At 39.5% G+C, this 27,567-nt stretch overlaps 1 pseudogene; it reads right to left on the bottom strand.

Moving 5' to 3' along the window:
- LOC103117218 (small ribosomal subunit protein eS27-like) lies at nucleotides 1-27,488 on the bottom strand (annotated as a pseudogene).
- Nucleotides 27,489-27,567: the final 79 nt, after the last annotated feature.

The following is a 27,567-nucleotide window of genomic DNA, read 5'->3' as shown; positions in this document are numbered from 1 at the left end:
TTAGAGCTGCTTCTGTCTCAAGGAGCATCCTTCTGTAAGCCTTGCTTTTTCTCCTGTGGGTTCACAGAGGACTGGAGCACAAATTACCATTTGTGCATGGCTAAAGATGGTGGTGATTTTATAGCATCCTGGGCACTTGACATCCATGTACTAAGAGTTGGGGTTCTGCACAAGGTGCTTCTTGTGCTTCCATTTCTCTTCTTTGGGAGAGGGAAGGAGGAGGTCCTTCACTAGAGGAATGTTCTCATGGGGAGGCCATCACTGCTGGAAAGTGGTTCAGATCTTCTCTGTGATACCAGGCTGGTGATCAGACACTTGTCATCCTTTTGTGGACATGCCATGAGAATCTGGCTTTCTGGCCACAAGAATACTACAAGAATCTGGCTCTCTGGCCCAATTTTTTACTCTGTATTTTTGGAGAGGGGGAGAGGGGATGAGAGAGGAGAGAGAGAGAGAGAGAGAGAGAGAGAGAGAGAGAGAGAGAAAGAAAGAGAGATAGCTTGCAGAGCACTACTTCACCATTCATGGAGTTCCTTCCCTTTGTCCTGTTCATAGTCAGTCCTCTCCACAATGCTCACATGTGGTAGAGAGTGTCGAACCCAGGACCACATATGGTAAGGTTTATGCTTTATCTACTGAGACATCTCCTGGGCCTCTTTTTCATATTCTTGATCTCATACAAAAGTACATCCTGGAATGCCCTGTCTGTAGCAAACAGACAGCTATGGATGGGGCCCAACTAGCCTCACCTGCCCAGACATGAACCTGTTTAAGCCCTGAAAGGGCTACCCATGCACATTGTCTTCCTGTTTGACCTCTTGGGTTAAACCAGTTGGTCTAACCAGCCTAGATCATTAACTCAGTCTGTTTGCACTACTTTATGTCCCCCCAGGAAATAGTGTTGGAAATAAAGAGAACTATTTTCTAGTAAAGGCTAGTTACTTAGCTAGAACCATCCTTACATTCCAGTAGGGCAAAGAGAGCTCTTCCTATTTTAGCTGCTGCCATGTTGGCTTAGTGCTGTTGAGATCAGAAAGATCACTACATAACAGTGGATTAAACAAAGCTATATTTTTGCTTAAGTTCTGGACTATGAACTGATATAGTGCCTGTATAATTTTTAATGTCCAGTCACCTTTTATCTTATTCTGTCATGTTCAACACATAACTCCAGATCCAGTATCTAGTCTGACCAGCACTCATCACTTTGTCCACACCTAGCCAACAAGAACAGGGAGAGTATAGTGGGCATGACAGGGAGACAGTCACATAATATTTGAATAAATTTTATTAACTTAACCCTAGTGTAATAATTCACTTAGCTGCAAGCAAGAATAGAAAATATTGTCTTTACTGTACACTATCAGAAGATTGACTATAGAGTTTTTATTATCAGGACAGGAATGCACTTATTAGAGAGTAATGAACAGAGTCAACTGAAATGCCCTCTAGATTTGGGACCTGGAAGGAGTACCATAATTATATCAATGGTTCTTAGCCTGGGTCAGTTTTTCCCCCAGGAGAAATATTTTGCAATATGATGCTATTCTTGGTTGTTATCACTGGAGGTGTGTGTCCTACTGGCATCTAGAGGGTAGATGCTACTACACATTTTACAATGCACAAGACATCCCTCCACAACACAAATTATCTCACTGAAGTGTTATTAGTGCTGAGGTTGAGAATTCTTGCCTTAGGGATAACACAGCTTTAGTCTGTCACATGTCACCAATGTCTCTTGACTTTCATCTTAATGGAGGAATTTAACTGTGTAGTTTAAATCTTCCTATATGGTAGTTCATTCTATAGCTCCATAACCATTATCAGCCCAGATTTAGTTCTGAAGAGGAAGATTTCCTTTGTGTTTTCCCAAGATATTTAATAACATATGATACCCCACTAATCCAGAGGAAATAAGGAAATCTATTAAATTAGAGGCAAGTATAATTTTGTACAATTAATCATAGTCTTCTTGAGAGAAATGAAAATAATTTGTTTTCAGTAGGAAGGAGTCTATAATTATTTAGTGAGTGAGGAAAAACCACTCATTTAATATATCATGTTTACTCTAAGTGTGGTGAAATACATTGCAGCATTTAATGTTCATCCTAGGCATGAAAAATGATGTGTTAAATCTTGTCATTTCTGGTTCCCATAATCTGTTTAGCTGACAGATTAAAAATGCAGTTTGGCATTTCAGAGAATAAATCTCAGATAATCAACCTGAGAGAACAGTGCCAAACCCTCCAGAGAGGTTTCTAACTTACGATGATGACACTTCTTAATAAACTTAGGATTAGTGATGGAACTTGTCACTAGTTCAGCCGGAGAAGCAGGAAAATGTCACAGTTACTACAGTGACCACTCAAAAGTTGTGTTCTATAAATCTGGAAAATCAGCTTCTAGAAATTTCCCCCTGGGTTGAAGATAAACTATGTGTCAGCCATGTACCAAGGAAACCTTTCATTATTTCTGTTTGTTACTTAGCAGGACATATTTTTTCTTGTGGATAGAAACAAGCATATTGTTCCTCATTTGCTCTTTCCTTGGATCTGAGGGAACTTCTTTTGTCTTTCTAAAGATGGACTTTGATGCATTTTATCTGTTTTTTTTTTAAGTCATCTAGATTTACAAGAATATAAATGTTTTTAAACTATTGTTTCTTGGCTCTTCAATCTATATTACTATATCACACATGCCCCCAAAGTACCAACAAGCTTTCACCAAAGTCCACTCAACATTTATAGCTCAGGCCTTCCCTCAACTTTTCACCTCCCTCGCCCCAATCCCCTTTGGTAACCTCAGCTGTTTAGTTTGAGTCCATAGGTTTGCCTTCATTAGACTTTACTGTTTTCCCCTTGCTTTGTCTACCCCTATGGGTGAAATCATTCTAAATTTTCATTTTATATAAATCCCTTTAGTATTTCTTGATGTTAATCTGAAAAGCTCACTATCACTCCTTCAAACCTGATTTATAACCTAGCAAAGTAGAATATTTTTGGATGGGTATATTCTCCATTCAGAATTTTGAATATATCTGGCCAGTTCCTTCTAGCTTTTAAAGTTTTCTTGCAAAATCAGCTGAAACTCTTATGGGAGTTCCCATATAAGTGACTCTGTTTCTCTCTAGCAGCCTTTACATTCTGATTTGAGGGGACTTCTAGGTACTTCTTAAGACTTGATAAGCACCTTTCTTAAAAGCATTCATTTCACAGTGAATCTCATCTTAGCTTTGTATTTTTTCATCCATTTTCACCAAATATTTTACTTTTCATATCTAAATTATTTTTCTTGCCAATTAAATAGTAATTAACTTAAAGAAAAATTTTACTTTGTCACCCATGATATCTGCTACAGCCCCCCCCCCTTTAAGCTAATTTTTGCCTTGTAGCTTTGGTTAACACCATGGTTATTAATAATGCTCTGGAGTCAGAATTACAATATAGCCATTATGAGACTTTGTGCAATTAACTTGTTCTTAGTTATGAATGCAAAAGAATGTGGAATTCCAAAGAACAGAGAGATTTGGATTTTATGTGACTTTAAGATACTTTGAAAGGCAATAAGTGCACTCATATATGTTAAAAAATATGTAAAACTATAAATTGTTGTAGTATTACCTAATAAAGCTCACCTTAAGCAGGCTGCATCCAAAATTTTATGCAGACGCAGCAACAAAGAAAGACTTTGTCAGGCGGTAGTGCAGCGGGTTAAGCACAGGTGGCGCAAAGCGCAAGGACCAGCATAAGGATTCTGGTTTGAGCCCCTGGCTCCCCACCTGTAGGGGAGTCGCTTTACAAGTGATGAAGCAGGTCTGCAGGTGTCTGTCTTTCTCTTTCCCTCTCTGTCTTCCCTTCCTCTCTCAATTTCTCTCTCTCCTATCCAACAATGATGACATCAATAACAACAATGATAACTACAACAATAAAACAAGAGCAACAAATGGGAATAAATAAAATAAATATATAAAAAAGGAAAACTTTGTGTTATCGTCTGTTTGTAAGGAACATAGCTCCCAGAATCTACAACAAAGTAAAAAGCTTGAGTCCTTTGCCATGTATCACTCTTTCCAGCTGTGAGTCTGCTAGCAGCCTTTAAACTCACCAAATTTCTTGTACATAAATAGGAACTATAAGAACTTTCTGTCAAAACTGTTGTGGTTATAAAACTAAGGGAATTCACATGTATAGGTGTACTTTGTCTCATTACAACTTTAGTGCATTTTAATTGCAGGGTGGTATTCCACTGAATATAGGCCCCATAACTTCTTTTTTAATTTTTTTTTTTTTTACCACCAAAGTTATTGCTGCAGTTTGGGGCCAGCACTACAAATCCAACTGCTTCCTGTGGCCATTTTTATTTTTATTTCACTTTTTATTAGATAGGAAAGAGAGAAATTGAGAGAAGATGAGGAGATAGAAAGGGAGAGAAAGATAGACAACTACAGACCCGCTTCTTCACTCATGAAGTAGACCCCCTACAGGTGGGGAGTAGTGGCTCAAACCCAGGTCCTTGTGCTTGGTAATATATGCACTTAACCAGGTGTACCACCTCTGGCCCCCGTAACTTCTTTACCTAGTTGTCTATTGATGGGCATATAGCTTGTTTCCATTCCTTGTCAATTTTGAATAATGCAGCTATGAATATAGGGGTACATATGTCTCTTTGAATTTTCATTTTCATATCCTTTGAATAAATGTCTGATACCCTAGTCCCTAGTCCCCAACAAAAGGGGAGCTTCATGAGTGAACGAACAGTGTTACAGGTGTCTCTCTTTCTCCCTCTATTTTTTTGTTTCCGGAAAAATAAATTAATAAATAAAAGGTCATTTGGAGCTGTGGATTGTCACATAGGCATCAAGCTCCAGTAATAATCCTGGTGGTGAAATAAAAGGTAAGATTTAAATAAAAAAATAAAAGTGGAAATAAGGCTTCTAAGAATTAGAGTGAAAATATGTGTATGCATATATATATATATATATATATATATATATATGTATTCAGTCAATTGTTGATGGATGCTGTGTGGCTAAGGGTTGTGCAGAAAAGCAACACCATAGTATATGCCATCCAGAATCAAGAACTCATCTAAGAAGCTCTAATAATTTAATACTGTAGTAAAGAACCTCTGGAAATATAGATATCTAGGATCCCTCTCACCACTGTCAATGGTCATTTCCATCAAGTATGTCATCATAAGCCATCTTGTGGGCCTTCCCAGGACCTTGCCCTCACCATAATGTACCAATGGTAGGGACTTCCCCAGTCTCTGGGGAAGACTGGGGAAGGGAGGAAGACTGGTCCTGAAATGAGTGCAGCCTGCAATGTTCCCAGCTGTGACCATAAACTGTGAGCTCAGACTGACAGGGACTCAAAGGTTACACAGGCTCTTGTGCTATATATATGCTCTGGGTCACATGGATGGGGTAAACAGTTAATCTTAATGTATTTTCAAGAATGGGAGCTACCCTTTGCCCTAATGCAACTTTCTAGCCCTTTTCTCTACTCTGATACCATCTTCTCAGACAATATTTTGCCTAACTCCATGTCATGGACCCCTAGGAACATGCCTACAATGGACTTCCTAGTTTCTTTACACCCTAAGGTCCCTATTCTCCTCTACTCTACTCCTACTTTTTGTTTCCTATTCATTAATCATTTTGTCCTGCCTTTTATCTTACTGCCTTTCAGTCACCAAGTTGCAGATGCTATCATGACTTCATCCATCCTGACTTCTCTGGGCAGATGACCTCACCAATGTGTCTTAGAACCTCACCTCCCTAGAGCTCCACCTCACTAGGGAAAGATAGAAACAGGTAGATGGTATATAGATCAACCTGCCAATGCCCATGTCCAGCAGAGAAGCAATAACAGAAGCCAGAACTCCCACCTTCTGCATTCCCAAAATAATTTTGAGCTATACTCCCAGTGAGGAGACATGATAGGGAGAGAATGACCACAGGGCTCTGAACTCCAACTCTATCAGGAACCAGAGAAGACGGAAAAAGGAGGGACATTTATACATAGTAATAGGTGTAGATGTGACCTGGAAAGGAAGAGAAGATGGGACCTTAAAAAAAAAAAGGCAAATAAGATGTCAGACGGTAGCGCAGTGGGTTAAGTGCATGTGGCGCAAAGTGCAAGGACTGGCTTAAGAATCCCATTCAGAGCATCTGGCTCCCCCACCTGCTGGGGAGTCACTTCACAAGCAGTGAAGCAGGTCTGCAGGTGTCTTTCTCTCTCCCTCTCTGTTTTTCCCTCCTCTCTCCATTTCTCTCTGTCCAATAACGATGACATCAAGAACAACAACAATAAAACAGCAAGGGCAACCAAAGGGAATAATCAATCAATCAATATTTTAAAAAGGCAAATATATACAAATATAGACAGACAGTTGTAGTAATAATAGTTAACCCATAACTGCAACCCTGGGAGAACTACTGTAGCTTCCAATGGAGAAATCGGGGAACCCAGAACTGTGGTGTTGGGAACAGTGTGGACTAGTACCCTTGTTACCTTGTAATTTTGTAAATCAATATTAAATTACTAATAAAGAAAAATAATTAGTATCTGTGGGTAAATTCAATAGTACCAGGACTGCAAAGTAATTCTGGGAAAAATAACACTATCGTCAGCCTTAAATGGACCTCAGTATATCCCAGAAATCCCATGTTTCTCTGGTAGCTCATACACTTGCTCTTTGTAGTAAGTTGCTCTCTATTAAAGGTTTTTTTTTTTTTTAGAAGAGTCAATGAGCTATTAATTTTGCACCAAAATATCCCTTAGATCCATCAATTTTTCTATATATATATTATCCATCCACTCTAATCTAATCCATTATTATTTGTATAGATATTACTGTATCCTCTCTGGTTCCATACATTATTTCTAACCCCCACACCAAATTCATGAATGCATTTGCCCCCGAGTGTATTCAAGTCATCTATTTTTTAAATTAGTGACTTAATAATGATGAACAAGATTGTAAGATAACAGAGGTATAATTTCATATACTATCAGAGTTCTGTGTCCTAGCCTCTCCTCTCCACTGGAAACTTCCCTATTGAGGGATTAAATCTTTTTTTTTTTTTTTGCATCTAGGGTTATCGCTGTGGCTCAATGAGGCTATTTTCCCCATTTGTTGTTGTTGTTACCCTTGCTATTGCTGTTGTTGTTGTATAGGACAGAGAAATGGAGAGAGGAGGGGAAGACAGACAGAGGAGGGAGAGAAAGATAGACACCTGCAGACCTGAGAAGCAACCCCCCCCCCAGAAGGTGGGAAGCTGGGGTTAGAACCTGGATCTCCTACACTACTGCCTAGCCCCCTCAAGTCATCTTTTAAGACTTTCTAAAATGACTATACTCTTTAACCTAAACTTTGATATTGACTTTGTGTCTTATGAGTCCTAATATAATTTGGCCTATGCTTACTCTTTTATCTCATTTTGTTTTACCACCCTATCCTTCTCCCGGTAAACTTCAGGTGCTTTGATACAATGTTTAGCTCTTAAAACATTTCCATCCCAGATCATTACCTAGTTATCTGCCTCTGCCTCTCCTCAAGTCCCTGCCCCACCCCCATTCCCCCCATCTCCTGGCCACTACTTTTTTCTTTATTTTTATTTTTATTTATAAAAAGGAAACACTGGGGAGTCAGGCTGTAGCGCAGCGGGTTAAGCGCAGGTGGCGCAAAGCACAAGGACCAGTATAAGGATCACGGTTCAAGTCCTGGCTCCCCACCTGCAGGAGAGTTGCTTCACAAGCGGTGAAGCAGGTCTGCAGGTGTCTATCTTTCTCTCCCCCTCTCTGTCTTCCCCTCCTCTCTCCATTTCTCTCTGTCCTATCCAACAACAATAATGACAACAATAATAACTACAACAATAAAACAACAAGGGCAACAAAAGGGAATAAATAAAATAAATATTAAAAAAAAAGGAAACACTGACAAAAACTATAGGATAAGAGGGGTACAACTCCACACAGTTCCCACCACCAGAACTCCATATCCCATCCCCTCCCTCCCATGATAGCTTTCCTATTCTTTATCCCTCTGAGAGTATGGACCCAGGGTCATTATGGGGTGCAAAAGGTGGAAAATCTGGCTTCTGTAAGGTTTGTTTTGTATGAAGGAAAGAGATTCACAGGAGAAAAGGCAAAGCACCACTCCAGTACATGGGGCACCAAGGACTGAACTGGGAGCCTCAGGCATGCAAGTCCTCGACTGTAACAGCTTGAACTATGTACTTCCCCAACTCCTCACTGTCTTCTTTACCTGGCTCTTCCATACACCAAGGCTTAATCAAGTTACTTTCTTAGGGAATATCTCTTGATTGCCAGGTTAGGTTAGTTACTCCCTTGGTCGGCTGAAGTGTCTCTGCTCAGCCTATGTCTCCATGGTGGGAAAGGTGCTAAGTCCTGGGTGAGAATCTTTGGCAAACACCTTTCAAAGGGAGATGTGAAATTGTACCCATGTGTCAACAACTGTACTATAAAACTTTTTAACCCATACAGTAAAATGACAAAAGGAAAGATATGAGTGATAGTGGTCATAGAATGTACACAAGAGGGGGGCCAGGTGGTAGTTTACATTAGAATTTGTTCTTTTGTACATTCTTTTTTTTCCCCTTTTGTTGCCCTTGTTGTTGTTATTATTGTTGTTGTTACTGCTTTCATTGTTGGATAGGACAGAGATTGAGAAAGGATGGGAATACAGAATGGGGGGGGGGAGAAAGATAGACACCTGCAGACCTGCTTCACCACTTGTGAAGCAAACCCTGCCCCCAGTAGGTGGGGAGCTGGCGGCTCTAACTTGGGTCCTTCTGTCGGTCCTTGCATTTTGTGTTTAGCCTGCTGTACTACCATTTGGCAGAGCTAGACTTGAATCTGGGTCATGTGTATGGCAGGCACACTACCCAGATGAGCTATTTTGCTGTCCCATATTTTCTCTTTTTAATACCTAACTGATGACAGATCAGATACTTCTCTTTAACAGAGGGAGACAGATTATTTTAGTCATTCCATCTGAAAAGTCCTATGAGACTAGAGTGGCTACATTCAGCTCTGTAATTCAGGAGAGATATTTGGTCTGCAGGAAAGAGTGAGAAGTTAGAGCCAAAGAGGGCAATGAAGGGGGGCTCTTATAGCTCAAAGCATGAAGCTAGAGATGTATGCCACTGTGAACTCTTTAAGTTCCCCCCAATGAGCAGTTTCTTTTTCCAGGGAACCCCAGCTTTCTCCCTTGATGTGACATCACGTGCTATGATGTAAATTATTTTAGTGAGTTCTTTTATGTCGTCAGAAATCTTGGCTGTAATTGCAACTATGTAGAGATTCCTTTCCTATCTGGATTTATGTGTATGTGGTGTATTTTTCAAAACTCCTGACAAAATCAGAGAGAGACACTAAAATGCAGAGGGTAGGGAGGACAAGCTCTATAGCTAGACTGCTTGGTAGGAATGCATGTCTTGCCAATTACTGATGGAGTCTTGTATATCTATCTTGGAAAAACTATCATGAATAGTTAATTCGTGTTTGCATTCCTTGTTTTCCTACATTAGAGCTTATTGTGAAGATTAAACACATGTAACCTATGTGTGAGATGTGGTATGTAAATATTCAGTGAGCACTAGCTGTTAGTAAGATCTACTTTTACACATACACACAATTTATACATATACACACTCAGTCATAATTTATACATACACACTCACATAATAAGTTTACATATGTATGTACATATATAATATACTCATGCCTACAGTATAATATGCATGGTTATAGGTGAAATACTTTTCATTTTACATTTGCATGTGTCTATATGCATAGAGAAAAGTAAACATTCTCTCCTCTCTCTCACATTATCTAGCCTGAATTTGAAGCCATGTGCTCCTAGCTACTGTGTCTGAGCACTGTGTCCACATTTATATTATAGTATTATAGACTTGATCATGATTCACTATAACTTACTTGTCTTTTTTTTTTAATATACCTGAGTTCCACAGTTCAGGCAATTGCTTTTTTTTGTTCTATTATCCTTGGAGCTTTGTGTCTGCTACTAGGGATATTCCTGAGCTCACAGTAGATTTCTGTTGTAGGATAGGCAGATACTAGATGGTATTTTGCTGTTAGATTGTCATCCCTTTGACTTAACATTTGGCTCCCTGTTAAAATTTCATGTGCCTAAGTGACTTAATGTTTCATGCTGTTATATTATTCACCACTTAGAGGGAATGAATTTCAAAGTCTTCCCAGAGAATGGGCCCTGGCAAGAGGATAAGAGAGCAATCTTTGGAGTCTGGATGTCTGCAAGCAGCAGGCAAATGAAGATGATGTGATTTGTGTTTTTCACTCTTTTGTTCTGCCGTAGTTCTCATGGTAATGTTTCTCTTTCCAACTCAGATCCCATGATCAGCAGTGGCTACATGATGTTATCAAATGGTACTTTGCAGGTTGGTCAAAGTAAAGAAGAAAGTGAATGACCATACTGTCTTGGTCCACTGGGGCTGCCATAGCAGAATCCCATGGACTCAATGCTTGAACAGCAGAAATTAATTTTACGATAGTTCTGGAGGCTAAAATGTGCAAGCTAAGATGCTGTCATGGTTGGTTTCTGAGATCTGTGTTCCTGGCTTGCAGATGTCTGGTGTCCTTACATGACCTTTCCTCTGTGTGTCCAGAGGGGAAGAGAAAAAGGGGGTGAGAGATCTCTAGTATCTTTTCCTCTTTTTTTCAGGATACTATAGGGCCTCAGTTTTACTATAGACTATATATTTTCTTCCTCACCCAACCCCATGTGATGGTATAAGGAATTGTAGCCTTTAGGAAGTGATTACATCTTAAAGACAGATCCCTAGTGAATGGGATCAGCTCTTTTTTTTTTCTTTTTAATTTTTAAGCTATTCCTTTTATTTATTTATTTATTCCCTTTTGTTGCCCTTGTTGTTTTATTATTGTAGTTATTATTGTTGTTGTTGATGTCATTTTTGGATAGGACAGAGAGAAATGGAGAGAGGAGGAAGACAGAGGGGGAGAGAAAGATAGACACCTGTAGACCTGCTTCTCCACCTGTGAAGCAACTCCCCTGTAGGTGGGGAACCAGGGGCTCTAACCGGGACCCTTCCACCGGTCCTTGTGCTTCACATCACATGTGCTTAACCCGCTGTGCTACCACCAGACTTTCCGGGATCAGCTCTTCTAAAAGAGACCACAATGGCCTGGGAGATAGCTCAGTTGGTAGGATGCAAGATTTGTATGCATGGAACCCTGACTCTATCCCTGTCACTGAATATGTGAGAATGGTGTTTTGGTTCACTCTTGATCTTGTAAATTAAATATTTTTTAAAAATGAGAGAGACCACAGAGAGCTCCTGTACTTCTGTCTTTGTGTGAGGTTATAGTGAGAAGGTAGATGGTCATCTGGGAACAAGGATGGGAATCTTCATCAGTCACTGCATCTGCCAATACCTCAATGTGAGATTTCTCAGCCTTCACAACTGTGAGAAATATTTTTTTCTGTTTTTAAACCATCCAGCCTATTGTATTTTGCTATAGCATCCTGAATGGACTAAGATAGCCTTTGAGACCTCCTTTTAACTTTAGTCCCCTACTGAAAAGTTTCTTTTAAGTTCCTGTCATATAGGAGGTTAGGAGGTGAGGGATTCATCAGATGAATCTTGGTGGTAGGGAAAGTGGCATGGTGGGCATGACAGTTTGGGAAGTGAAACAGTTCATTCCATAATACACATTGATACCAAGTTGTTGTTTTCGATGGGTTATGTTGTTTTCAATGGGCTGGCTTCACGGGCGGGTAACAGACGACCAGGGATTCATGGTTGAGCTGTAGGCAGTATCTCTTTATTCATGCAGGACGCAGCACAATCTAAGCCGAGCTAAGCTAAACTAAAGGTACAGTACTGTAAAACTCACAATGCTGTCTTTATATATACTTCCCAATTAGGGTGGAAACAGGATGTGACATAGAGAGGGTGGAGAGAAAAGTGACTGGTGAAAATCAGAGTGTGACAAAGAGGGGGCAGATTAGGCAAGAATCCTATCACTGAACCACAAATGCCCTGGAGGGAGGGTGGAACTTGTTAACAGTGGTTATGTAAATAGAATGAAGTGGTTATGTAAATAGAATAGTGTTAAGCAGGGGGGATTTAAACCAAAAGAAACAGAAGGGGTCTCATGCATACCAACACCAAGTAGAGGCCTTCTTGTTGTTGTCTGGGTTACATCAAACTGGGCTGACTTTTTCAGGTTGAGAGAGATGAAAAGACACACAGCATTGAACTTTCCCCCAGTGCAGTGAGCTCCAGGCTCAAAAGTAGTTGAATACATGGAGAACAGGGACCTTTCCACATGAACTATCTTTCCAATCCTGGAGACCTATTAAAAAAAAATACACATGGAACTAGGGCAGTAGCTCAGCGAGTTAAACACAGGTGGTGCAAAGCGCAAGGACCAGCGTAAGGATCCTGGTTCGAGCCCCCGATTCCCCACCTGCAGGAGAGACACTTCACAAGTGGTGAAGCAGGTCTGCAGGTGTCTATCTTTCTCTACCTCTCTCTGTCTTCCCCTCCTCTCTCCATTTCTCTCTGTCCTATCCAACAACAATGACATCAATAACAACAATAATAACCACAACAATAAAACAAGGGCAACAAAAGGGAATAAATAAATAAAAATTAAAACACACACACATTTGTGAGTCTCATAAATCAAGATTTTCTACTCTACATAACTCATCAAGATCTAAGCTGAGGAATGGGTCTCTGTAGCCTATAGATGAAAAACAAAACAGTGATCATTAAAATGAGACACTAGCAGTCACATAGGTGCAACCTGGAGACACCAAGACATTACATTCCAGGTTAATGACAAATATTAAAAGCATGAAATGTAGATTCCAGCTTTCTCAGGCACACTTGGAGGAGCACGAGTGTGCAGAGTTTAAGTGCAATCACAGCTGCCAGTCAGAGGCCAATGAGGAGGTGGGATGTGCCAGAGCCAGGCCAGTACCTCTGATACAGATCAGTGTGTTTGAGGAGCAGCAGGACCAGGAAAGGAAAAGCTCTCATATTTAGGAGGCATAGCAGGTGAATTGAGGGCCAAGTGAGACTTCTTCCAGCCAGCCAGAATAGGGAAAGCGCCAAAGGAACAGAGTCGGAAATGGAAGGGCAGGAGCCTGGGTCAGAGAATTGAGGCTAGTCTCAGAACTAATTCTGAGAACACTCAGTTTTCTTATGAATTCCTTGGCAGATATGCTGCTTTGGGGACTAGATATTAAATATCCAGAGCTGGGCTTATACCAGTAGAAAAAATCTGGCAGATTAAAAAAAAAAGGATTACAAAAAATTTCAAACATTAAACTTTTCCAGGGCACTTCCTGTCCAAACTAAGTGCTCTCATCTAGGAGTTCTATTAAGTCTATTTCGACCAACAACTTCTTTCATCATTAGAAATGAATTCTTAAATTAGGTTTTTTTTCTTCCTCATGTGTAAAATATACTATCTTCTTGTTCCTCCTATAACATACTAATGGGTAGTAAACATCATTAGCATGCTTTATAAGATTTTATAGTTTTTTTCACTTACTTTATGAACATTATATACTCAAAGGAGAGTTCTACAACATCAGACTTTCAGCCCTTCCTAACTATACTCTTTGAGTAGCCTTTACTTCTCTTTTATAGGTCATCTCACTATTGCAATTAAGTAGTAATTGCATAACAAATTGTCTAATATCTGTCTTCCTTGTCAGATTATTTCTCCAATGAATGTAAGGAGGCCCACTTTAATTATAGCTATATCCAACACTAATTCCTACCTATAGCAATGGATTCTCTTAAAGTGAGTTATTTTATTCACTCATATGTCCATTCACTAGTTAATGCATTTATTTAGCTTTCAGCATCTCTAGGAAATGTGATGCTGCTAACAGAAACAAAAATAAGTATGTGTAAACAGAGAAATGTACCTATGGAATGACAGCAGACTCACTTCACTCTCCTCATCAACTAGAAAATGCAATGAAAATCACCTGAAAATTCAAGAAAATATGACCAGGATTTCTTCAGAAACTCACCAAGCCACAGTGGAGTGAAAAAGGGGTGAGAGAGAGATTCCCAGAATTAAGTAGCTGAACTCAGGGATGGCTAGCACCAAACTGGAAGATTAGCAAATAGGTGTACCACTCCCAAGTAATTAAAATAACAACTGTTAAAAGGGGGGGGGGGAATCAACTAAAAACTCAGCAATTTTCAACTATGACTTCTTAAGTTTTCAATACTGTTGTCCCACAGAGGCTGGAACAACAGCAGGGAGGTCCTATGTTGACATCAAAAAACATTAACCCAGCCTGGTGACACAGGATAAAATCTCCCCTACCTCACCAGATATATAAATGGGAAATTGAACATGTTAGCCATAGAATTTCCTGCTGGCACCACAAAAAACACTCTAAATGTGGAAAGTAGGAAGTACATAGACAGCAATGACAAGAGACCTTAAATGACCAGAAAGTCATGAGTTCAGAAAACTCATTATGAAATCATCAAGAGGTGGGGGGTAGATAGCATAATGGTTATGCAAAGAGATTCTCATGCTTGAGGCTCTGAAGTCCCAGGTTCAATCCCCCACCCCACTTGTGAGCACTATGGTAATATCTTTGGGAAGTGGAAGGGTAGGGTTATAGAATTTTGGTGGTGAGCATATACATTGTAATCTTACAATCTGTAACATACTGTTAATAAGAAAATAATGTAAAAATATAGTAAAAAAAAAAAGGTGTGATTAGTGTCTATATTCAGAGTTCACAAGTTAGTAGAAAAAAATCTTAACCATTGTAGAAGCTCTCCTTTAGAACCTGCTGAAAATGTGGTCTCTCTTCCTAGAAACTATTCATTCAAAATGTATGCAAGATTTTGTATTTAATTTGATATTTTCACAGATCCCTGTAACAGACTAATGGGTAGTAATCATTGTTATCACACTTTGTAATATTTCATAGTTATTATTTACTTACTTTTAATTTACTGACATCATAACCTCAAAGTAGCCTTCTCCAACATCAGACTCCAACATTTGATCCCCAACCCCACCCTTCACCCCCTACTATACTATTCACTATATTCTTGCAACTCTGAATTCTGGCACCTGATTGATTCTTAAAACACAATTTCAAGGTCACTTTAAAGGACTTATGAAGGAGAGATAGAGAACAATCTAGAGCATTACTCTGACTGATAGGATGCTGGTAATTGAACTTGAGACCTTATGACTTCAAGTTTGCCACTCTACCTGTTGTGTTATCCTTGGGGCATTGAAACAGATTTAAAGATGCATACAGATTTAAACAGAGGAGGGGAGCTAGGGAAATAGCATAATGTTTATACAAAAGATTCTCATGCCTGAGGCTCTGAGGTCCCAAATTCAATTCCCAGCACCCCCATAAAAGCTAGAGCTGCACAGTGCTCTGGTCCATCTCTCTATCTCTCATTAAAATAAGATAAATGGGATGTTTTAGAAAGATAAAGAGAGGGATAAAGGAGAGCATCAGTACTACCTGCTGGTTAGGAAAAGATTCTATTGGAAGAGATGCATGAACCATGTCTTGAATGATAAATATGATTTCACCAAAGAGAGCATTAAAGATTGAAAAGGCAGCATTAGAAATGCATGTAGTGTGAAAGAATGTACTACTTCAGGGAATTGCCAAGTATACATTGTATAGCTGACAATGTGTTCATTGGGAATCTTAAAGCTTGTTAAGTGAGAGGTGAGGAGAGGTTGTCAGAAGAGGATTCTGGAGAAAAGTGACTGATTAAAGAGGACTATGCTTATGCTGTGGTTGACAGAGCAATATTGCAGGATTGTAGCCAGATAGTAGTAGTAGTAGTATCATATTTCTATATCAGAAGGAGCCCTCTGGTGGTGGTGTTGAGGACAGATTGGAGTCCGAGTCATGGAGGATGGCATACTAGCTATACCAGTCATTCAGAACCCAAGACCTGAACAAAGGATAAGCAATACAGTTTAAACGGAGGGAATGGGATGGAGTAATATTTAGGAATGTGGATTGGCAGCACTTTGTAGAGTGAGAGAGAGGGTAGGAAGAAAGTCCAAGTTTTTGTGGTAAGCACTTGAGTGCATGGTGGTGCTATGTTTAAAAGCACCATCTTTTGGCAGTCTCCTTGGCATGAATTCCAGTTAAACAAAAAGTGCTCTTTTTTCCTAACTCATGTTGAAATGTGCTTTTATAAATGATTTAAAAAACCATTCCTTACAACTTAGGTTATCCAGCAGATTAGATATAAGGATGTCAAAAGAAAATCAGCCACACCTATGGACATCTAATCTTTGACAAAGGGGCTCAGACTATTGAATGGGGAAAGCAGAGTCTCTTCAACAAATGGTGTTGGAATAAATGGGTTGAAACATGCAGAAGAATGAAACTGAACCACTGTATTTCACCAAATACAAAAGTAAATTCCAAGTGGATCAAGGACTTGGATGTTAGACCACAAACTATCAGATACTTAGAAGAAAATATTGGCAGAACTCTTTTCCACGTAAATTTTAAAGACATCTTCAATGAAACAAATCCAATTACAAGGAAGACTAAGGCAAGTATAAACCTATGGGACTACATCAAATTAAAAAGCTTCTTCACAGCAAAAGAAACCACTACCCAAACCAAGAGACCCCTCACAGAGTGGGAGAAGATCTTTACATGCCATACATCAGACAAGAGTTTAATAACCAACATATATAAAGAGCTTGCCAAACTCAACAACAAGACAACAAATAACCCCATCAAAAAATGGGGGGAGGACATGGACAGAATATTCACCACAAAAAAGATCCAAAAGGCCGAGAAACACATGAAAAAATGCTCCAAGTCTCTGATTGTCAGAGAAATGCAAATAAAGACAACAACGAGATACCAATTTCACTCCTGTGAGAATGTCATACATCAGAAAAGGTAACAGCAGCAAATGCTGGAGAGGGTGTGGGGTCAAAGGAACCCTCCTACACTGCTAGTGGGAATGTCAATGGGTCCAACCTCTGTGGAGAACAGTCTGGAGAACTCTCAGAAGGCTAGAAATGGACCTACCCTATGATCCTGCAATTCCTCTCCTGGGGATATATCCTAAGGAACCCAGCATATCCATACAAAAAGATCGGTGTACACATATGTTCTTGGCAGCACAATTTGTAATAGCCAAAACCTGGAAGCAACCCAGGTGTCCAACAACAGATGAGTGGCTGAGCAAGTTGTGGTATATATACACAATGGAATACACTCAGCTATAAAAAATGGTGACTTCACTGTTTTCAGCCGATCTTGGATGGACCTTGAAAAAATCATGTTGAGTGAAATAAGTCAGAAACAGAAGGATGAATATGGGATGGTCTCACTCTCAAGCCAAAGTTGAAAAACAAGATCAGAAAAGAAAACACAAGTAGAACCTGAAATGGAACTGGCGTATCGCACCAAAGTAAAGGACTCTGGAGTGGGTGGGTGGGGAGAATGCAGGTCCAAGAAGGATTCAGAGGACCTAGTGGGGGTTGTATTGTTATATGGGAAACTGGGGAATGTTATGCATGTACAAACTATTGTACTTACTGTTGCATGTAAAACATTAATTCCCCAATAAAAATAAAAAGAGAGGGAAAAAAAGAAGAAAATCAGCAATATTTTTAATCAAGAAAATTTTATCTGTATAGTCACATGGAGGCAGTTTTTTCACATAGACTGTGGCAAGAAGCTAGATTGGCCACAGGGTAGGGGCTGCAAGCTCTCATCACCACTCAAGAGAAGCCTGGGAAGAAAGACAGTTCTGCTAATGACTTCCTATGTTGGAGGCACTTAGTACAGTATGCTGTGTAAAGAAAATTCCTTGTAAATATTAAACTACAGTTGTGAATTTATTAATAATTTTTCCTTCATATTAATAATCCTGGGAATTGAATCTAAACTTACAGTAAAATCCATGAAAGATAGTCCACTTTCAATTAGTAACAGCTTCAAATTTCATATACTAAAACAGTGATATTTTAATTAAAATTTTAATAAGTCATAAGTATAATTTACTATCAATAGTATAACTTACCAAAAATTGTAAATAAACAGTATAAATGGTAATTGACAATAAAACAGTCTTTTCATTTAGTTTTTATTTATTTCATAAATATTATTTTCTGAAGTCTTTTTAAAAAGATATGAGTTAGAAAATAAAAGAGAGCAGAGCACTGCTTATCTCTGGCATAAGGTAGTCACAGGGACTGAACCTGGAGCCTCTGGAGACCTCAGAACTGTAAGTTGGTGTTCTAATAGGCTGAACCATCTCCCCCACCCTCTAAAATCACTGGTGTAATTAAATAGTATTCCTTTTGTTACAACAAAAATAACACTAATATATTCTTTAGAATGTATTCATCAGTCTTTATACATAAACTCTCTTTGGGGTCATGAAAAAATATCTTGTATGGGTTTACAGTATAAAATACGGTCACAATGTGAGCACAAAAGTGACATGTGTAGTGAGAAGAAAAGATGACAGTGGGTCATCCTAATGACTTTTTCCCAGTATCCTGCTGGGCCAAGCAGACCCAGCTTAATTTACAGACACTCAGTTCACTATCAAGGGGCTAAGAAAAACTTTCTCCTGTCAATAGCTCTCCTGGTTAATGGTTGATTTATTGTGATGAGTGTATTCTCACTAGGATAGTAATGGCAATGTATTAAGAGAAAAAAGCATAATAGCTTTGGGGTTTAAGTTGATGTGTCAAAAAGGAAAGCTCAAGCTAACCATAATTGTATAAACACAGTGAGAAAGACTGAAAGGCTTGAGAATTTTGAATATCACCATGTCACCACACATTGTATGTTAATGGTCTTTGTGATAGATTGAACAGATTTTAAAACTATGCCTTTTTTTTTTTTTTTTTTGCTAAAATAATGTGTGGAAAAAGCAAAGCTCTTTATTATTGAAACTGGCAGAACCTTCTACAAAATGAAGTCTTTCTGATTTTTTTTCTATGATTCTGGATGCCAGGAATACAGTCAGTGTTAAGGCTGACATTTACATTGGTTATTTTTCTGTGACAAGGTTTTTTTTCCACAAATGATGTCAATGTATGTAAGAGAGAGGCTTAGACAGATTTTCTCCAATCTATCCCGATATCGAATCTATCCTATCGTCCTTATAAAACATGCCTGTTTAAGCCTTTTTTTTTTTTTTTTTTTTTTTTTTAGTATTTATTGGATAGAAACAGAAACTGAGAGGGAAGGGGGGAAATAGAGAGGTAGAAAGGAGGAGAGAGAACAACAGCATTGCTTCATCACTCGTGAAGCTTTCCTCCTGTAGGTGGGGACCGGGGGCTTAAAATCAGGTCTTTCCCCACTATAATATGTGACTCACTGGGTACACTACCACCCAGCCCTGATGTATTTTTTTATTAATAACAGAAAACATCAGAGTATCACTCTGGCACATGCAATGCTGAGGCTCCAAATACTGGTCCTTATGCTTGCAAGTATGGTGGTCTATCTACTGTCTGATTTCTTGGGTTGCGTTTTTTTTTTAAAGACACCTTACATTTATTTATCTTACATTAACAGCTACCATCTCACTGGATTCCCACTCATATCTCATAGACTTGAAGTCAAAGTGTTGTCTGATGCTGAAGTTCTCATCTGAGATTCAGGACTTTTTTTTTTTATATTTATTTTATTTATTTATTCCCTTTTGTTGCCCTTGTTGTTTTATTGTTGTAGCTATTGCTGTTGTTGTCGTTGTTGGATAGGACAGAGAGAAATGGAGAGAGGAGGGGAAGACAGAGAGGAGGAGAGAAAGATAGACACCTGCAGACCTGCTTCACTGCCTGTGAAGTGACTCCCCTGCAGGTGGGGAGCCGGGGTTCGAATGGGATCCTTATGCGGGTCCTTGTGCTTTGCGCCACCTGCGCTTAACCCGCTGCGCTACAGCCCGACTCCCTCAGGACTTTTTTTTAAGTTCACTGATTGTTGGACAATTTACTTCCTTGTAGATCTGTAGTTCTTATTTTCTTGCTAGTTTTTAGCTGAGATTTCCTTAGCCTTTAGGGATTGTTCATTTCCACTAGTAATTCAAAGCAGAATTTGTTTGCTTTCTTAGAGGCTAGCAGGAAACACCTCTAAATGTCCCAAATCTTCCATATGCTTCAAATGTCTTTGACTTCTTTCTATGTTACTTAATAGCCAAAGAAAATACTCTGCTTAAAGAGTTTCACCAGATTAGGTTAGTCTCACCCAGAAAATCTACATAGTTTAAGGGTAATTGAGTTGGAATTTAATTATATCATCAAATTCCCTTCACAGTGGTTCCTAGTTAATATTTGATTGAGTAGTTGAGGTGGGAGGAGGATCATCTTTAGAATTTTGCCACTTATAAACCTAATAAAGAGGCACCATGTTACTCAGAAAAGGAGCAAGGGGATTTCAACACACAGCTATTGTGTGATCTCTAAAGATAAATTACTATTCTGAAGAAAGAATGGTAGAACAGTATTTATAGTCTTTTTTTTTTTTTGGTATGTGAACATAGAAAAGATAGACATTTCCTTTCCCTCTCCCTCTTCTTATCTCCCCTTCTCCTTCTTCTTTTTCTCTGTCTCTCCTTCTCTTTCTCCCTCTTCCTGTTTCTCCCCCCTCTCTATCTCTCCCCCTTCCTTTATCTCTCCCCCTCCCTCTGTCTGAACCAGGGTTGTATGCATGCTTGGTTTCACTGAACCCTGGTTGACTTTTCCATTTGGGGGGTATTGCACACAGAGCGACAATACCAATGTGCACTTCCATGTAGTGCTGGGGCTTGAACCTAAACTATATACATGACAAGGCCCAACCGAGCAAGCTATGTCTCTGGCAGTGTACTTTCTTGTATTACAAATTTCTAATATTAACAGTATTCTCAAAAAGAGGGGAAGAATAAAAATTTAGCAAAAAAAATGCTTTTATAGCAGTATAGTTTTTTAGATTATATATAGAAGTAAAATTGCAGCTTTCCAGAGCAATTATACAAGTTATAAATTATCCCCAATAATACTGCATAGCAGTTTCAATTTCTCCACATTATCAACATTTTTTTGTTTTCACATTTAAAAAATGTTTTATTTAATGAGAGAGGAGAGAACCATAACATCATTCTGAATCATGCAATACCAGGGACTGAACTCAACCTTATGTTTTGTAGCCCAACACATTATCCAGTGAACCATCTCAATGACTATTATCTTCCTTTCTTTCTTTTTCTTCCTTCCTTCCTTCCTTCCTTCCTTCCTTCCTTCCTTCCTTTCTTTTTCCTTTCTCTCTCTCCCTTTCTTCTTTTCTTCCTTTCTCTTTCTTTCTTTCAAGTGATTTAATAATGATAGACAAGATTGTGGGATAAGAGGGGTATAATTCCATATAATTTCCACCATCAGAATTCCATATCCCATACCCTTCATTGGAAACTTTCCTATTTCCTATTCCTATCCTTCCAGGAGTACAAACAAAAGATCTCTATGGGGTGCTGAAAGTAGGAGGTCTAGCTTCTATAATTGTTTCTCCACTGGCCACGGGCATTGACAGGTTGATCCATACTCCCAGCCTGTTCCTGTCTTTCCCTAGTGGGGTAGGGCTCTGGGGAGGTCGGTGAGGTTCCAGGGTACATTGTCTGCCCAGGGAAGTCAGGTTGGTGTTGTGGTAGTATCTGCAACTTGGTGGCTAAAGACAATTAAGATATAAAGCAGAATAAATAGTTTAATAATCAGGAACCTAAAGGCAAGAATATAGCAGATGAGATTTGGGGTCTTCATGTTGGAAGAAGCTAGAAAGTCTATTTTTAAAAACTTTTTATTTATAAAAAGGAAACACTGACAAAACCATAGGACAAGAGGGGTTGTTGTTAAAATTTTCGGGCTCTTGCTGGCCGGGCTAGCTTCACAGGCAGGTAACAGAGACGCGGAGACAACGGCTGGGCAGGGAAGCTGTATTTCTTTATTCAGGAACAACGATTCATAAACTAAGACAAACTAATCACCAAACAGAACTCTGCTGTCTCTTTGCGGTGGCGCAAGCACTCTCTCTTACTCTGGAACTCAGGAACCCTCTCCAACTCTGGCACTCTGAAACTCTCCAACTGTGGAACTCTAGCGGGGTTCCTTCGGGGCGGGGCCAAGCAGGCCCACGAAACTAACTGGACTGATCTAATTCTCTTGGTGGGGGAGGGCTAGAACAAACCAATGTAAAGCATATGACAAGGGGTACAACTCCACACAATTCCCACCACCAGAACTCTGTATCCCATCCCCTCCCCTGATAACTTTCCTATTCTTTATTCCCTCTGGGAGTATGGACCCAGGGACATTATGGGGTGCAGAAGGTGGAAGGTCTGGCTTCTGTAATTGCATCCCTGCTGAACAAGGGCATTCGCAGGTTGATCCATACTCCCATCCAGTCTCTGTCATTCCCTAGTGGGGCAGGGTTCTGGAGAAGCAGGGCTCCAGGACACATTGGTGGGGTCATCTGCCCAGGGAAGTCTGGTTGGCGTCATGTTAGCATCTGGAACCTGGTGGCTGAAAAAAGAGTTAACATTTAGATTTATAGTGAACATAAAAATTGTTGACCAATCATGAACCTAAAGGCTGGAAAACTTCATATGAAGAGTTAGGGGAGTTCTCTGTTTTGTAGATTGTTAGTAGTCCTATTTTAGTTATATTCCAAAGAGCCCATAACTATACTAGTTTTTTACTTTTTTTTTCCTGAGCCTGACATCTGATATGCAGGTGGATCCAAGTTATTATCTGGGGAGATGATGTCATGGCTGGAAAAAGGACCAGAAAGCTGGATCAGGGAAGAGGGTAGCTCCCTAATATGGGAAAGGTGTATAAATATTGTTGACTATAAATCCTATCGATCTGATGTGATATAGGGCCCATATTCAGCTTAGGAGCCTATGTGACCTCTGCATCCCTGTAAATCTGAGCTCACATTCTGTGGTCATGAGTAGGAACGTTCCAAGCTGCCCCGATTTCAGGACTCATCTTCCTCAGGTGGAACATACAGTATGTTGTCCAGCCTCCCTTCAGAGGATGGAACATTCTCTATCATTGCTGATCCATGTTGAGGGCAAGATCCTATGGGGATCCACAAAGGGGACTATTGTGTTGTTCCTGATAGAGATAACCAGTAACAATGGAGAGAGGGAAGTCTATATTAAGTATATACCATGACTTTACTAATTTTTGCCTGAGCCTGACAGCTAACATGCAGGTGGACTGAAAGTATTATCTGGGAAGCTTGTATCAGAATTGGGAATAGGACTAGAAGCTAGTCCAGGGCAGAGAATAGCTCCCCCACATATGATAAGAGTATATAAATATTAACTATAAACCCCATTGATCTGACCTTGGGCCCATTCATATTTAGCACAGGATCCTGTGCAACCACTGTATCTCTTTAGGTCTAAGCTCACATTCTATGGTCGTAGCTAGGAACATTCTAGGCTGCATTAATTTCAGGATAAGTGTTTCTTGAGTGGCAGAATATATTGATCCAGTCTCCCTTCTTAGAGTGGGGCAGTTTCTATCATTGTTGTTCTACATTGAGGGCAATATTCTATAGAGGCCCACAAAAGGGTCCACTATGTTGTTCCTGATGGGAGATGACCAGTGATGAGAAAGGGATCTGTTAGAGGTCTCCATCTATCATATCTATGTGGGAATTCCAGGATTCCCTTTCTAGGACCCCAGATGATGATGTAGCCTGGTGGTGGCAAAAAGGACCATCATTAAAGTGTGCCAGCCTCTTGCCCTTATTCAGCTCTTGTAGTCCTTACTTTATCTGACAGGGTTAGAATTAGTGATTGAGGGAAGTGAAATAGGAAGTAGGTGAGGAATCTATCTAGGTCTAAGTAGATATTATTTGATTAAGTACTTTATGGTGTATTTTTAAGTCTTTGTACTTGTTGCACTTACTGAGTCACTGCAGACCATTGCACACTCTTACTTTAAGGTATATATTTTCCCCTAACTTACGGATACATATGCTGTATCTCATGGGCCCTGGCCTATATCAGGTTCTGTAACTTTGTTAGGAAGTGCACCCGCTGTAATGAAACTCAGGAGTTCTATTATCTAGGAAAGGTCTCACCAGAGTATTGGAGCTGAAGGGTTGACATCGTAGGCCTGGTGTCTCTAGACACAGTCCAAAGGGAATCATGTTGAGGTGGCACTGGTTGCATTGATTTAGTTGAGATCAGCAGGTGCCATAGCCAATAGTGTGGATCAAGAGAAGCATGGGGAAAAAGAAGCCAAGCCCCAGAGGTTTCAAGACTGGAAGAAATATGGATCTTATAGAGAATGAGGAAGATTCCTTGCTGTTTTAGAGTTTAAGAAGGCAATAGATAATTATTATTATAACCAAGTTATTTGCGAACTTCATTTACTTTGAAAATCCCATGGTTCAGATTTGCTATACCATACAAGACCTTACCATGATTTATGTCATTTAATGCTATTTACAAACTATTTTACATACTGATAAGTTTGGTTGCTTCTGCCCCCCCGTCTAAGATTATAGGTGATTTAATATTTCCAAAAAGTTATTAAAGAAATAAAAAATAAATCAAATGCAAAAAAAATTTTTAAAAGGCATTAATAGGAAAAAAAAGGTATTAGAAATGCATTAACAAATTGCCCAGCGTTAAAATTCAGTTTACTAATTTGAAATTTTTTTTCTATTATTTAAAGATAACTTTTATTTCTGTAACATTATCTTATGACATTATATAAGCTTTAGTTGCACACCTTTATAAGTGAATATTATAGTAAAAAATATTAAGTATATATACTACATTGAGTTCACCACTAAAAGTCCAGTTCTGTCTTTTAACTGTATAATCAGCTTTTCTATCCATCTCTAGCACCTCTCCCTTCTTCCCTTCTGGTAACCAATAATTTGGTCTTAGTAAAGACAATATTAAAAAAAAGCACAAAGTTAAAAATCTGAAGATGCAGGGACTGTTGGTGGTGGTACACTTGGTTGAGAACACATGTTTCAAAGCCCTTGGTCCCCATCTGCATGGGGAAAGCTTTGCAAGTGGTGAAGCAGGGTTGCAGGTATCTCTCTGGCTCTCTGCCTCTCTATTTCCCGCTTCCCTCTTGATTTCTTTCTTTTTTTCTTTTTTTAATTTTGAGCACACAGGTTACAAAGCCCTTGGTCCCCATCTGCATGGGGAAAGCTTTGCAAGTGGTGAAGCATTCTGTCTCTCTTCCTCTCTATCACCCACTTCCCTCTTGATTTCTTTCTTTTTTAAAATTTTGTATTAATAAAAAGGAAACATTGACAAAACCATAGGATAAGAGGGATACAACTTTGCACAATTCCCACCACCAGAACTGTGTACCCTGTCCCCTCCCATAGCTTTCCTATTCTTAGCTTCTGAGATCAGACGAGATTAGGCGTGTTCAGGGTGGTATGGCCATAGACAGCTTTCTTATTCTTTAACTCTCTAGGAGTATGGACCCAAGGTCATTGTGGGATCCAGAAGGTTGAAGGTCTGGCTTCTGTAATTGCTTCCCCACTGAACATGGGTGTTGACAGGTCAATCCATACTCCCAGCCTGTCTCTCTCCTTCCCTAGTGGGGAAGGGCTCTGGGGAAGCAGAGCTCCAAGGAACATTGGTGGGGTTGTCTGTCCAGGGAAGTCTGGTTGGCATCATGCTAGCATCTGGAACCTGGTGGTCAAAGCCAAACAAATTGTTGAACAATCATGGATCTAAAGGCTGGAATAGTACAGATGAAGAGTCAGGAGGGCCTCCATTTTGTAGATAGCTAGTAGACATATTTTAGTTATATTCCAAAGGGCCTGTAGCTTTACTAGTGTTTTGTTGTTGTTGTTGTTGTTATTGTTTGTTTTTTTGCCTGAGCCTGAAATCTGATATGCAGGTAGATCCAAGTTATTGTCTGGGGAGATGATGTCATGGCTGGAAAAGGAGCAGAAAGCTGGATCAGGGAAGAGAGTAGCTCCCTAATATGGGAAAGGGGTATAGATATTGTTGACTGGGAGTCGGGCTGTAGCGCAGCGGGTTACGTGCAGGTGGCGTAAAGCATAAGGACCAGCGTAAAGATCCCGGTTCAAGCCACCAGCTCCCCACCTGCAGGGGAGTTGCTTCACACGCGGTGAAGCAGGTCTGCAGGTGTCTATCTTTCCCCTCTGTCTTCCCCTCCTCTATACATTTCTCTCTGTCCTATCCAACAACAACAATGACAACAATAATAACTACAACAATAAAATAACAAGGACAACAAAAGGGAATAAATAAATTAAATAAATATTAAAAAAATAAAAACACTTTAAAAAATATTGTTGACTGTAAACCCCATCAATCTGATGTGCTCTGAGGCCCATAATTAGCTTAGGAGCCTGTGCGACCTCTGCATCCCTCTAGATCTGAGCTCACATTCTGTGGTCATGAGTAGGAACATTCCATGCTGCCCCAATATCGATTTATCTTCCTCACGTGTAGCATAGAGTATGTTGTCCATCCTCCCTTCGGAGGGTAGCGCATTCTCTACCATTGTTGATCCAAGTTGAGGGAAAGTGTTTGGATTGAAGGAGTATATACTCAGAACTGAAGTCTATGCACTAAAAAGCTAGAGATATTCAATCTATGGTCCCCCCCATATTAATTAAATAGTCATTTATATCAATGGATATTTTCTAGTTAAAATACTTTATTTATTTTTGGATTTAGAGATTAATTGAGATGGGAAAAGGAGATAGAAACACTTGCAGCACTGCTTCATCATTCATGAAGCTTCTTCCTGTGGGTAGGGACCGGAGGCTTGAACACAGGTTACTGTACACTAGAATGTATGTACTCTGCCAGTTGCACTACTCTAGCCCCTATCTAGTCCTTTTAATAGCAATTTTAGTAGGAGTGAACTTTTACTTGTGTGGTTTTGCAAACAATTTCAAATCATTTGCTTCTAGGTGGAATAACATGTGTGTGTGACTAGAGTTATTGCTGGGGTCACTGTTCCCTGAAACCACTTTTTCCCTTTTGATTGAGTATGAGAGACAGAGAGGAGAGACCCCTTGTAGCACTGCTCTCCCACTTGTAAAGCTTCCCTCTTATGGTGGAGACACAGGTCTTGAACGCCAGATAGTGATGTCCTCTAGCATGTAACAGGTGTGCTCTACCAGGGGCACCACTATTCAGTTCCTAAAAATATCTTAAAACAAAAGCTAATTTATAAGTACTTGTAGCTTTATCTTTGCTATTCCCCTTTCCTAAAACTGAAACCAGTCTTAAAAACCTGCTTTGTGTTACACTCCTTCACTGTCCATTTTTCTATAAGTCCTTGTGTTTGTAATCTGCCTTGGTTTTGGACTAAATACTCGAGTTTCACATATATTAGTCCTGTTGTCCCAGGCTGTATATTTTTAGTAGCAGAGACCATGGCTCATATGTCTCTGAATTATGTAACACAATGTTACTATGTTAAGAAGTTATTATTTTTTTTACAGTTTAGAAATAAT

This window comes from Erinaceus europaeus, chromosome 2 (genome assembly GCF_950295315.1).
Source record: "Erinaceus europaeus chromosome 2, mEriEur2.1, whole genome shotgun sequence".
Lineage (NCBI taxonomy): Eukaryota > Metazoa > Chordata > Mammalia > Eulipotyphla > Erinaceidae > Erinaceus > Erinaceus europaeus.
The sequence above is the reverse complement of the archived record's forward strand: the minus strand, read 5'-3'. Positions and strand labels throughout refer to the sequence as shown.